The sequence below is a fragment of the Protopterus annectens genome, chromosome 10.part0 (genome assembly GCF_019279795.1).
Source record: "Protopterus annectens isolate FY-2018-M chromosome 10.part0, PAN1.0, whole genome shotgun sequence".
Classification (NCBI taxonomy): Eukaryota; Metazoa; Chordata; order Ceratodontiformes; family Protopteridae; genus Protopterus; species Protopterus annectens.
In genome coordinates, this window is record NC_056744.1 from 1,254,572,404 (window position 1) to 1,254,585,988 (window position 13,585).

Below are 13,585 nucleotides of genomic sequence, written 5' to 3' on the forward strand. Positions count from 1 at the left end.
CCATTAATGATTGCATGTGGACATATATGTTTTGTTATGTTCCTTTTATATCTGTAGATGTATGTCTGTATATACCTATATAGATATATATTTATGCTTAAATATATGTATATATATATATATATATATATATATATATATATATATATATATATATATATAGATATATATATATATATATATATATATATATATATATATATATAGACTTATAGGTGTAGACATATATATCTATTGATGTATGCATATGTATGTATATATATATATATATATATATATATATATATATATATATATATATATATATATACTTCTATCTATGTATATATAGCTATTTAGATATTAATATATATATATATATATATATATATATATATATATATATATATATATATATATATATATATATACACACACACACACACACACACACACACACACACACACACACACACACACACACACACACACACACACACATACATCTACATGTTGACATACATTTCCTGTACTGTTGAATGACTGGGCTGGATGCTATGATTGTGAAAAGATAAGAGTTATGTATATCTGACATGGCTTAGTGGTAAATCACTTTGTCTATGGTGTGCAGGGTCCTGGGTTTCAGCCTTGCAAAGGCTGTTTATTTTGTTGCTGGGCAGAACAAGGGCCATTGGATACAGGGTGATGATGGCACTTTTAAGCAGTTGTAAGCGGGTTTGTGCTGGTTTGTGCAGAGGTAAGCACTGCTAACTTCTGGTTATGGTTTCTTATACTCAGTTAGCTTCTAAATTGCTTAACCTGTGAAGGCATTGCTTACCCCGTGCAAACAAGCCTAAACCCGCTTACTGCTGCTTAAAAGTGCTTACTCCTGCTTACCCCTGCACTAATTTCTTTAAAAGAAAAGAAAAAAGGGTTGATAGCAAAGTGGTGAAAAAGTGGCACAAACAGGGAAAGACAGTGGGGAAAATAGCTAGGGATGTGCAGGAGGGTGTAGGGAAGGTCCATAGCTGCCCATTTCTTCTTCAGTAACAGCTGTGCATATACACTGAATTTGGAGGTAGATTTGGACACTTAAACACCTGAGAGAGGGGTGAGGACAACAATAATATGTTGTGATGCCAGTTAGACCAGATTACATGTGTCCAGTGGCCATGTGTGCAAAATGGAGATCTATGTATGGGGCAAATTTTTTTGGGGGGAGCAGATTGCCTTTTTTTTCAGGTGAGAGTGGGATATTAGGGAAGGATAGTAGGTATATTTGGGGAGGTAGTTTGGGTAGGTTAACAGACAAGACAAACAAGATGCATGCAGGGGCAGTATATGACACATGTGGGGGGTAAACACCTTGATGGGGAGGGGTTTTGGAAAATCTGAAGCCCATGAGCCCCATAGTGGAAACAGTGGGGCTGAGATCCCACCCATGGGCAGTAACCACTGCACCTTCACAGCCCTGAAGGTGGCTGTGCTGGGGGCTGAGTTGGAGAGCCAGGCCAATGTCTAGTCATGACATGCAGCCCTCGAGCTGGCGTAGAAGATCTCCAAACTGCTGACTGAGCACTCTATGCACCACGACCTTGACCTGGCAATGGGTGACAGCTTCCTGTCCGTGCCCGCTCCCAGGGGGTGAGCCCCATCCCTTGTGGCAGTTCCACCCGAAGGTGGTGCAGGACCAATGGACAAGGAGGTCCTGGGTTGGGCCCCAGATGTGTTGGTGCCTGGTGCCACGGCCAGCTGAGGTGGGACAGGTGAGTCCGCTGGGACCCGCATTCCCATAAGTGCTATGGTGTTTATGTTGTATCAACATATGTTGGTTAGTAATAGTCAACACATTCCAGGGTTAGGTATAACAGCATGCAGAGATATCCCTATTAACCCAGACACCATATATGGAACAGTTGCATAGCAAATGGAACACATGCATATATGGGACCACAGTGGTAATAACAACAGCATGCAGGTACATTGATGGCACCATGCCACCAGTGTTGGAGTATTTCAACATAGCACATGCATAGAAACAGATTTAAATAATTATCAACCAATAGGACATATGTCCCAACATAACAGTGGATTCACCGCATACCAGTTTAGGTGGGTATTTAGTGCATTGTTGGAGATATTGGGGGAGAGAAAGATGTCAATTAACAACTAGTATATGTCCTGTAGTTCGCATTGCATTCCTAGTCAGTGCTATTTGTACCTTACATTACTACACTACCCTATTGCCTTAGTTTGGACAGTGATATGGCTGTCGACATCATTATGCATGAACTGGTTTTACCTGCAGTATACACCTCTTACCTGGTATACCTGTGGAGGAATTGTTTGTTAACACGAACTAGCAGTTTCTACAAATACTCCCAGATTCCAGGTTGATGATATGCACATACCTGTCCATCTCTTTTTGCACAAACTCTGGCCATGTCTTGACCACATGCAGGTGAACTGGGACATATGTAGACTATTGCCCTCTTCAACCTTTAGTGACTTACAACACTCTTTTACAGGATTTCCTACACAGTTATATTATGTAGCCCAGTGTGGGTGACAGTGATGAGTGATACCTTATTATCCAGAGCAACTGCAATACTCACAATTCCGTACAATACCAGAGTAGACAACACCAGTACAGGGTATCAAGCTTTTATTTCTTGGCACAGTGTTCGTATCCAATGTACCTGTTGGAGCAATGTTTGTTAGCACCACCTGTATGTTGCCACACAAAGTTCCAGATTTCACATTAGTATTATGCACATACATTTCACTCTGATACTGTACACACTCTGGTCACAGCTTGACAACATGGGGGTGTAGATAGGACATACTTGGCTTATTACTCTCATAACAGTTTGGGGAGTTGCTAGAGTGACAGGTTTGTTCTTATAAATGTGTGACAATCAGTTGTATTTCTTGTTTGCAGCCTATATGTCTGGGATCATCCCACTGATTTCCCAGGGGGACAGACTGACAGGCAGCAGATATGGGCCAATTTACTTGACATTTTGGACATATCTGTACAGTTGTGGGGTATGATTCTGTATGCAGACTACTACCACTCCCAGGATTCATACTATGGCTTTGTGTGCTAAATATACAACAGCTCACATCTCAGTTGCATGTGCTATTCGGATTTTGTTGTCTATCTTTCACTGTTTTCTGTCTATGTCTCTCTCAATTGTATTACATAAACTCTGGGGATTACACAGTTATATATAGACATTCCTACGCATTCTATTTATGTTGCACAGTGTGGGCAACAGTGCTTAATACAACAGTACTATTAAGTGATTTGCAAATCTGCATTACCGAATGATAACAGAGTATACACATGCAGTCCAGCAGTTAGACCTTTATTGTCAGGCTATTATACTTTTATTTACATACAAACTATGTGAGAATCTTCCTGCCATATTTGACTGTGTATGCAGTACTTGCCTTAAACAACACAGGTTTTATACTGGCAATTAACTTACTAATGCTTTTAGATTTATTTGCTATGACAGTACATGCAAGGGTATTACTAACCTGCCTTGCATCGCAACCTCTGCAGGCAACATCCACGGGCCTCCTGGTTCGAGCCCTGGTCACTTGCTGCTGTGAAGGACATAAGAGGAATATTTAGCCATACCTATCCATAATATACATGAGCTGGCAATTATTAAACAGGTAGTGGAGTGATACTTACCCACAGCTGGGACAACCCTTACTGTCCTAGCCTCTTGGATCCACTGATCCAAGAGATTCCCCCTTACTCCGCTTCAGGTTGGCATAGTGATACCTGGCCTGCTCATCAGTTCGGTGTATGCCAGTGGCACTGGTGAGGTCACGGGTGAGACAGTCCCAGGCTTCCACCTTATATTGGGAACCCTGGTACTGGCCCTGCAGTGGCCCCTGCTCATGGTCTTTGACAAAGAGTCCAGACATTACTCTGGACTCCTGGATGCCCCAGCGTACTCCCTCTCCCCTTTCTGATATGGTGCCTGCAACAAGGAAGCTACAACCAGTTATGAGATGTATTCCCACCTGTTGGGTTTAAGTAGGGACGAATTCACACACTTTGCCTTTATTGGCCGGTTTTGAAAGAGCTAAGCTATGGGCAAATCTGCTTACCTATGGTTGGCATTGTTTAAAGGGGTATACCACTGGGCAAATTGAGTTAGATGGCCTACACATTGCTTACACCAACTAAGCTGGCCTGTGCAATGCTTAGCATTGCTTAATGTTTACTTTGCATTATATTTGCTTTGTGGCATTGATTTATTATTCATTACATCTGATATATACATCTGGTAGCCATGATTCATGTGTACGTACACTGTATGGGGTCTTTGTGTTTAATAGGGGACTTCAACACTTTTTTACAATTACGCCTCAAATCTGGGCTTACTTCTGTACTTCAGTTCACATATTTATGTAGGTTTACAATCACATAGTTGATTGCACTGTGTGCAATCAACGTATGTGCATAAATCAGGTAGCAGAACCATTAGTGCGATTACTATATTGTCGAACCTTACAATAATGAAAAGCCACTATAGCAAGGTTTGACAGTATAGTGCATCACACTATAGTGCGGATTGGGAAATGTACCCTTTCCTCAGTGTAGTGTGATCTTGGAGTTTGTATATATAAGTGGGGGTGTTAAAATATATTTAGCGGCTAAGAGAATTTCAGTGAAGTTGAAATGTTCAACATTCGACTTCGAACAGCAAAATGTAAGTCCACAGAGAAATACGAAGTACAAGTCGACTTCACTGAAATGCTCAGTTCAGCATTTACTGTGGTTGGTGTTGTGATTTACGAACATTTTCTTTGGATATATGCAGTTTTGGCCACAGTAGTGTTGAACATGTGATAGTACATCATTTATGTTATGTAGTAGGTTATAGAAAATATGACTGTATACTGATTCCTTTCACATGTTCAGGTCAATTTTACTATAGTGAGGATTTGTTTGGTGATACCTCATTCTTATGTATTGCTGTGATGACTTGGTGGTTAACTACTGTGACTATAGTGTACATGGTCATGGCTTCAAGACCTGCAAGGCTGTTTATTTTGTTGCTGGGCAGAACAAGGGCCGTTGGGTACAGAGTGATTAAGGCACTTTTAAGCACTTGTAAGTGGTTTTGCGTGGGTTTGTGCTTACAAAGAGTTATCTTCAATATTGCTTAACCAGTATGCGCATTGCTTACCCCCACGCAAATGGGCTTAAACCTGCTTACTAGTGCTTACATATGCTTACTCCCACTTACTACTGCTTAATAGTGCTTACACTTGCTTACTAGTGCGTACTCCTGCTTACCACTGCACTAATTTAGACAGTAATGTCTAATGGTTCTTGGGAAGGTGGGGAATTTGGAAGCTATATGGAGTTATCATTCATTATACATTTTACCTTCCATTTCTATCCCTGATTCCTGTGGTTATCTGTGGACTTTGCAACATTATGACACTGACACCTCACATCGGCATTTATTGCAGTACTCCAGTTCACAAATATATGTTATTTAGTAGGTTATGCAACTAAAAATATGGATCATAATGTGATTTGACATGGAAAATGGAATGTGCTGCAGTGGAACTCACACCGGGAATGACTGCTCGTAAGGCGAATGCTCTGCCAACTACACTATTGCTATACTGCTGCATTTGCATATATCTTCCTTTCTATCCTCTTCTGCCATTTAAGCTGCATTAACCGTAGCTAAGCGCTGGGCAAACCCGCGCACCTATGGTTAAATTTAATCTGTTTCATAAAACAAAAGAAAAGGATCTTAAATTTAATCTGTTTCATAAAACAAAAGAAAAGGATATTTATATTGTTTGTGTTTACTATTGCTCTTGTTCATGTGGGGGGATGTTGCTGGGGGTATGCGTACACCTATGAGCGGTCTCGCTCATTCTTTTAGGGCTTTCTGCTGTTCTTCATTGCAGGGGCATGTATATTCTGAGAGCTCTGCTCTCAGACACGCCCCCTGCACTCTTACACGTTCCATGTAAGATTAGGAGCTCAGGCATCTCGCCTTCATTAATATACATTGCGTGCTGCCGTCCTGCTCCTAAATGGCCGCTTCCATGCACAACTAAGCTAGTCCTGCATGAAAGATTAGTAAATCTGGGGGACTGAATGTTATTCTTTTACTAATTAATTGTATTGTAATAGTTTTCATATTTCTTTAAGTATCTCAGCAATGAAGTGACTCAGACAAAAAGTGCTTAGCGTCATATAAATGCTCACAACTGTGTGAATAAAATGCTGCTGACAGTATATGTGTTCCTTGAATAGTTACTGAGATATTGTTTCTACAGAATTACATAGTTAATATTTAATGTGGTTATCATGGCTTATAAAAACATCCCTATTGAACTGTTTGCACTCAAAATGCTGACTTCCCAAAAGCCAAAAGAAAGATCGAAAACCTGGGGGAAAAGGCATCTTAAAAATTACTCTTCTCCTTAAAACTTCTTTTTGCATGGGAGGCATGCCTCCCTGCACTCCCCAAACCATCTCCGAGATCGCCATATGTCAGAGAAAAGAGTATTCCAGGAAATAGCATTGCAGACTTATATGTAAGTCTATTTTTTTAGCCATTCAGTGTCAGCATTTTGAGACTCACTCTAGAGGGCTCCAACATTTCAAAAGTATTACCTTTATAAAATCCAGTTTAAGACCTGGAACTGAATGAATGCAACTTTAGTAAAGGTTATTTTGTGCCAAACAGTTTGCCATTTGAAATTTTCTAGCAACACTTATGGTTCTTGAAATATGAACATTTGTTTGGACTGTAAGGCAATAAATTCATTTTTCAAAAATGCTTAGGCCACACCCACTGGGAGTTGCAGTGCAATCTCAGAAGAGGTACATCAAAGGGAATGAGTTAAGGGGAATGAGTTAGGAAGACATGCTTTAAAAGTTCCTTCCACCCTTTAAGGGTACTTAATAGTGCCCACTTTGCAAATCAAGCAGCGCCATACACAATAACCCCGGTGTAAATTTATGCTTCTCCACCCATTCATCAAGACTAGCATTAAAGGCAGGCAAAGTAGTACTGAGCTTGACCTGTAGTGGTAACTTATGCCATAGACTGGTAATACATTGATCTAGGAACCTTCCCTCCAATAAGTCTTGTTTATTTCGTAGTGAAAATTTAATTCCCCAGTATGTGTTTCTAAAGCTACTGGTTTTATGAAGAAATAGAAGGTAAAGCAGGACTGGGTATTTCATGGCTTGAAAAACGAGATACCGGTGATCTTTGGAGAAGCCTGTACACTACCGAGGATAAGGACAACTGTGCTTATCTGTTGGGCAGTTGAAGCATTTAAGGCCTTTAATATTTTTGGTTAAACTTGTTGTGTCTTTACAACTAAGTGAATGTATCCAGTAAACTGTCAGTAATGAAATAAGTGACTTCAGTTAATTACTTTAAAATTAATTTGTGACAACTGCATGTTCAGTTTCATGTCTTTTATCACATCAAAATGATTCATCTTAGTAACACTGTATAACTGACTGAATAAGTATATGAAGTTCTGGGATGAAATGACATACCCTCATTAGATATATATATTTACTGACCAGTGAGTCTTGCTTTAAGCGGTCAGCTTGGCAGGTTGCAATCTATGGTTATGTATTTTATTTAATTTTACTTTTATTTGTACTTTTTTATGCTCTTAATGGTAAACCATATTTATGGGGTCAGGAAATCATCTGTTCATGTTACCTCGTGTATCATATATGGTTGCAAGTCACCTCATCCACTGCTCTGAAATAACAATGATTGCATGTGTAGAGTATTTCAAAGAAGTGCAACCATAATACTTTCAACTGACATTTCTATAAGCTTTTCCCATATAGGTTTGGTGAGGAAAATAGTTCCATGCTTACTGCTGTTTAAGTGCCCCCCCCCCCCCCGCACAGACACACACACACACACACACACACACACACACACACACACACACACACACACACACACACACACACGCACGCACACACACACACACACACACACACACACACACACACACACACACACACACACACACACACACACACACTTTATCTAGCCTGTTATCCTGTCCTCCATAACTCCCGTATTAACAAACAAAACATAAAACTCTGTTAATGTAATTAATCTTCTAAAGCATAGGACATAGGGAAACTGCTATGTTTAAAGTCTACCTAGCCAGTGGGTAATGTATTCCTCCTTCAAAAAGAAATGTTGTGTATGTCTATAGAAAAAGGATAGAATGCTTTGTGTCTGAAAAGAAACTGTTTTAGCTAGTAGTGAAATTCTGCAGAGGATGCATTAAGATATACCAGATACCTTTGCTGGGGGAGGGCGACTGAGATATTTATTGACTTATTGGTGAAAAGTTTACAGCTACAGCAACTTTGCTGATAGTCAATTTCTGGAAGGCTACAGTTTTTTGAGTTGCTCTGCTTATAAACAACTTTCAACTGTCCAGTACAAGCTCAAATGAATTACAGTTATTATTGTTCACTTTTAATATGTGTATTTTGCATTGCTACTAGTTATATGATATTGCAATGACAATTTCATATGGCTTTAATCAGGGAGTGAAACACCACAGCTGTCACTGATGCAAACCTAGTGAACAATATGTAATTCAAGTCTCCACTTCCCTCTCTGAGGTATGTGGTACCTCTGAATATATTATTTGCAGAAGATTAGAGTTCTTGAAATCTGCAAGACATTATCAATACCATTTTGCATGCCTTACAAAAATATGGTGCAAAGACCCTTGCCAGCGCACCATAGTAAATGCATTTCTGTAACCATTTAGACTTAATTTGACCATGGCAGTGCAGCACAAGTAGCAGCATCAACAGCAGGCATCAGTAGCATTAAATGACTGTTCATAGCTCTCAACCTCTTAGCACAAAAAATCTGGACAAGGCCAAAAAAATGGGTCGACAAACCCCCAAAACAGGGACAAATTTTAAATATTTCTCTTATAAAGTTGCTAGAATAAAAGGTCTTGTGTTACCATGCATTTTCTGAAGGATATGATGTCTGAAACTCAAATTCCTGCCATTATTTAGTAAATTCAGTCCTCACAAAAATCCAGAAAACAAGGAACAAATCAAAACTTTGAGGCAAAAATCTGGACATTCTTTGGAAATCTGGACAGTTGAGATGAGAGTATGTGGTTGTTCCGGAAGTGCATTTAATATTGTTGTACAGCAAAACTGTTTTAAGTTACAATTAAATTAAGTATATGTCAACAGACATTTCCTCAATATATGTGATGGACAAACCTTTGCAAACTTTTCTAATAGTCATGCCCATGACACAGTCTTTTACTATAGCTAATATAATTACACTGCACTTAGTATGCTCTGCAGATTTCCATCCATCCATCCGTCCATCCATCTCTCCATCCATCCATCCATCCATCCATTCATCCATCCATCCATCCATCCATCCATCTATCCATCCACACCTCCTTTTCCCAATTTTTACACGAGTTTAGGATATGACTTAACAGTGACATTCAGCAGGAACCAAGCATCACACCATGGGGTGGCTAGCCCTGCCATGGCTGTTCTACCATACCACACACTCACAAGCACACTCACACCTATGGACAATTTAGAGTGTCCAATCCAACTACTACATGTCTTTGGAATGTTTAATGAAAATTATATATATATGTATTTCATTCTATTTGCAGCAGTCAAAATACACTATTGCTGAGTGGCAGAAAATCTAACATTTCTTCGAATGCATTACATCGAACACCCCCACAACCCCACTACATATAAAAGCTAACTGCTAGGTCACACAGTAGCATGAAAAAGGGAGAAGATCCTAAATGCCACTGTTGCACATATTCACACTAATTTAGCATTTGGGGACCTAAAAATTGGCAAAAACAGTCAGCTGATTCACAGGTCAACCAAATCAGTCATTCAACAAAAACAGCTGATACTATATATACATACATATGTGTATTAAACCAAAAATCTCATGAATGAAAACAGTGGTCATATAAAAACAAAAACAATGCAATAACGAACCACGAAAGTATAAAGTTTATTACATAAACCTGGTAAGCGCTTTCATTCCAAAAGGAACTTCTTCAGACCCTTTTGGAATGAAAGTGCTTACCAGGTTTATGTAATAAAGTTTATACTTTTGTGGTTTGTTATTGCATTGTATACATATGTGTATGTATATATATATATATATATATATATATATATATATATATATATATATATATATATATATATATATATATATATATATATATATATATATATATGGGTCTACCTTGGTTTCTCGAAATTACACTTACCCAAATCTGTATGTGCCGAGACGACTTCACCAAAAAGTGAAACCACGATCCACTGAAAATTTTCACTGGGAAATTAACCACTTGGCCACCAGGGTGAACTTTGCCCTTTTCCCCACTGTAGAGCAATCTTGGAGTTAGTATATTTACTTGAGGGTATGTGGCCATTTTATTATTTTTCCCTGATGGCCAAGTGGTTTGTTTCCCAGAGAAAACTTCCAGTGTTTCTTAGTTTCGCTTTTTAAAGTGATTGGTGATGCCATCTTGGCAAACACAGATTCTGGTAAGTGTAAATTCGTTAAACCAAAGTTGACCCATATATATATATATATATATATATACACACATATATATATATATATATATATATATATATATATATACACACATATATATAGGTTCATAGGTTGATACTAGGCTATATGCCCTAGGGCATTTATCAGCCTAGCCAGAGTGTGTTTGACTTTCACCACCCTTTAAAATGAGTTTAACTGTGCCCTTTTTTAGGTTAGTTTACTGTGCCTCTGTCTAGTAGTGACACAGAAGTGATCCCTGGGGTAAACCTACAATCTCCCATCCACTTGTCAAGATTCCTCTTGAAGAGAATCAGTGAGGGGCTCTGCTGATATGGACAGAGATTCTATTCCAGAGTGTTGGGAGCCTCTGGGTTATAAATCTGTCTCTCCAGCATGTCCTATTAATTTCTGTGTTGAGGTTCAAGTCCCTTGAGTGCGTAGCTCTAGTGGATTTGGATTTTTTGAGGTGGAGCATGTCCATTAATTCTGGGTTGGACATGGCTTTATATGTCAGGCACAGATCGTCTCTAAGTAGGCGGTATGCAACTGAGGTAGAGCTGGAGTTTCTTTAACCGAGCAGCATAGGTCATCTGTTTGAGACCCTTGATCCTCTTGGTGAGGTACTTTTGGGGTCTTTCCAGTTGCTGCAGGTGTCGGGTAAGGTACATCCCAAGTGGGGCATTGTATTCAATTATGGGCCGGATGAGTGATGAGTAAAGGGGCACCATGACCTCCCTTGATCTAGATGTGAATCCTTTCATGATAAGGTGGGCTATATAGAAGGTCTTTCTAACCACTTTGGCAACGTGGTTGTCAAAGGAGAGATTACTATCAACTTGGGTTCCCAGGTCCCTAATTACTTCCTCCATACTTAATGGATTACCGCCTATGAGGTAATTTATGGGCACTTTGTTTTTCCCAAATGGGATGACTATACACTTCTTGGCGTTTAGCTTTAGGCCATGGCTTTGGCACCAGTTATCCATCTCTGTGAGATGCTTTTGGAGGATGCTTGTGTCTGCTGGAGAGTCAATTATGGCACCCAGTTTGCAGTCATCTGCGAACTTGGTCAGCCATAGTCCTCCAGTGTTGGCCTGTACCTCAGAAAAATATATACCGAACAAGAGCGGTCCCAGGACTGAGCCCTGTGGGACACCACTTGTAACTGGTTTAGAGTCTGACATGGCTCCCGCAATTCTGACCATGTGGGTTCTGTCCTTGAGCCAATTTGCAACCCATCTTATGATATAGGAGTTGATATTTAAGCTGGAGAGCTTATTTATGATGCCCGAGTGGGGTATGGTGTCGAAGGCTTTTGTGAGGTCCAGGTAGGCTGTGTGGACTACCTTCCCTTCATCTATGGCCTTCGTGACTGTTTTGAAGAAGTCGACCAGGTTCAAGAGGCAGGATCTGCCCTTAACAAAGCCGAATTGGATAGGATCTAGCATCTGTAGGTCCCCAATGTCTTTGTTTATGAGTTCCATGATGATCCGCTCCATAGCTTTGCAGACCAGGCTAATCAGGCTTATGGGGCGATAGTTTCCACGGTCCATTAAGGCACCACCTTTGTGGAGTGGGACAACTGTTGCTCTACACCATTCCTTGGGTACATATCCTGTAGTAAGGCTGAGATTGAACAGTAACTTTATATGAGGTTCAAGCTCTTCTTGGAGCTCGTGTAGGACGCAGCCCGGGACACCGTCCGGTCCCATTGATGCTGTGTTTTTTGCTTTGGAGAGGGCAGCTCTCACGTGTGCATCTGAGATGCCAGGGAGACAACTCTCTGCTGGGATAGATATTTGCTCTTTTGGGGGTAAAGGGGTGAGAAGTTTGCACTGAACCTGTCTGCCAGGATGTTGGCAATGTCTGTGGGTTCAGTGTATTTTTTGTCATTTTGGACTAACTCCGAACATATCTGGGAGTTGCCACCCAGGTTCCTAACATAACTAAAGAAGGCCTTGTGATTATCTTTAGTGTCTTGTGCAATTTTTCTCTCGAAGCTGGCCTTGGATGATTTTATGAGGGACTGTAGTTTTTTGCTAGTACTGATTAGTGATGCCTTCCTTTTTAGGGATTTTGCTTTATCCTGTAGTAGCTTCTTCCTTTTGTTGTATAGTTTATTTATGGCTGGGGTCCACCAGACAGGATGCCTGCCTTTGGAGGATTGGGTCTTGGTTTATTTGGGATTGCATGATCCATGCATTCCTGAAGGTGTCCATAGAATGCGTTTATAAAGGATTCTGCAGTTTGGGCCATAGTTTCTACTGGCCTGGGGGCTTTGAATGATTTCACCTCGGTTTTGAGAAGTGTGAAATTAGCTTTTGAGAAGTTTTTCACTGTGGATTTCTGGGCTGGTGGTGGGATTGGGATGTGGATGTCCAGAGAGATTAATTTATGGTTCGATCTTACCAATGAGGGGGTATACCTCTGGTATGGAGCATAGAGTCCCCATGTTTGTGATGATCAGGTCCAGTATGTTTTCCCCTCTTGTGGGAGTGGTGACTAGTTGTTCCATAGCATTTGAGTGTATAAATTCTAGGAACCTTTGGGCTAGGGTGTTGGGGTTTGAGTAGTGCTCCCAGTCTATGTTTGGGTAGTTGAAGTCACCCAATATAAAGGTGTTTGGAGAGACCTTCATATTCTCCAGTGTTCGCAGGAAAGCTGAGTGAGATTCTTGAGTTTGGGATGGTGGTCTGTAGCAGGCTACAAACTGAAAGGCAGTTTTTCCCACTGTTAGTTGCACACGGATGTTCTCCGATGCTTCATGCAGTGCCACTAACCTGGAGGTGTGGGTATCCTTGATGAATATGGATACTCCCCCTCCCTTTGTGGTTTGATCTGAGTTTTGGGGCCGAAGAGCATGGTATGAGGTATAACCTGGAAGTGCTGGGGTGCTCCCAGGAGCCTTGAACCAGGTCTTGTTACTGCACAGACATCAATATTCTCCATACTGAGGAGAGCTT